Genomic DNA, 1,779 nt, shown 5'->3' on the forward strand with positions numbered 1-1,779 from the left:
TTTTTTTTTTTTTATCAAGAATGGGTTTGGGAAAAGCCTTTTCTGCATCAATTAATATAATCATATGATTCTTTTCCTTTTTTATTTATTTATATGCTGAAATATGTTGATTGTTTTTCTAATATTGAACCATCCTACATCCCTGGAATGGATCTTGCTTAGTCATGATTTATTATTTTTATTTTTCCTATATTGTTGAAATCTTTTGGTTGGTATTTTGTTGAGAATTTTTGCATCTATGCACATGAGGGATATTGGTCTATAATTTTATTTTAGTGACATCCTTCTCTGGTTTTGGTATGAGTTATACTTTCTTCATAAAATATATTTAGCAGTCTTTCCTTTTCCATATTCTGGAGTAGTTTGAATAAAATTGGTGTCAGCTTTTGTCTAAATGTTTGGTAAAATTCATTAGGAAAGCCATCTGGGCCTGGACTTTTTTTTGTTGGGAGTCTTAACGACCTGACCAATTTCTTTTTTTTTGTTATAGATTTGTTCTGTTTTTCTTCTTCATTCTGTGTTAGGTAGGTTTTGTAGTTTTTTGTTTGTTTGTTTTTAATGTATCAATTTCCAAATTTGTTGGAGTTTAGCTCTTGGTTTTTTATTGCAATTAGTTTGATATATTTTTCTATCCTTTAAATTTTAATCTTTTTTTGTCTTTGTGTGTAAGATAGTATCTTATAGAGAACATATTGAAAGATCCAATTTTCTTATGCATTCTGCTGCTCTCTATCTCTTGACATTCAGTGTCATTTTCAATAAGTATGAATTTATTGCAGTCACTTTTCAGTGTGTGTGTGTGTGTTTTGTGGTGCTGCTGTTTTGTTTTGTTCTGCATGCTTTCCTGTGCATTTTCCATATCAATTTCTTTATCATTTTCATGTTCCCAAAGTCTTCATGGATTTTCCTTTTCCTGATTTGCTGTGAAGGTATATTAAGTTTCTTTGAGGTTACCTTGCACTTTATTAATTTCTTCCTAATTTTAAAAGTCTTTTTATCTTGAAAACTACTTGAACTTCTGAACAGCTGGAATTCTATAAATATACTTTTGGCTCCCTTTGTTTGTAGTTGTCCTGATTATAGACTGAGATCTCATATTCCCTATTTTCAGTCTTGTGGTTTGTTCTACTCTGGACTCTTCCATATCTGTACTAAATTCCAGGTGGTGTTACCATATACGTCAATTTCTGGTTGTTGTGTGCTCTAGTTGGTTCTCAGTCCAAAGAACTCCCTTTAACCTTTTAGTATATTTTGGAGAGTTGGCTTGGATTTACCAAAGTCCTTCAATTTCTGTTTATCCAGGAATGTTCTAATTTCACCATCATATGTGATGTACATCTTTGCTGGGCATATGATTCTTGGTCGACAGCTTTTTTCATTCAGAGTTTTATATGTATCTCCCTATTGCATTCTTGCCTACATGGTTTCTGCTGAGAAATCAGAGCTTAATCTTAACTTGTTTTCTTTTGTAGATAACATTTTGTTTTTCCTAAACTGTTCTCAGGAATCTTTCCTTTTCTTTGATTTTGATATCTCTTGGTGATTTTCTTTTGTGGTCTATCCTGCTTGGGATTTGTTCGGTGTCTTAAATGTTTATCTTCTCATCTTTGGAGATGTTAGGGAATTTTTCTTCCAGCTGTTCTTTGACTTTATTTTCTATGGTTTTCTTTGTCTCCTCCTGTTCTGGAATTCCAATCATCCATAGGTTATTCCTCTTCATATTATCCCACTGGAATTTTAGGTTTTCTTCAAATCTTTTCATTAATTTTTTTCTGATTG

This window comes from Chrysochloris asiatica, unplaced genomic scaffold, assembly GCF_000296735.1.
Source record: "Chrysochloris asiatica unplaced genomic scaffold, ChrAsi1.0 scaffold00306, whole genome shotgun sequence".
Lineage (NCBI taxonomy): Eukaryota > Metazoa > Chordata > Mammalia > Afrosoricida > Chrysochloridae > Chrysochloris > Chrysochloris asiatica.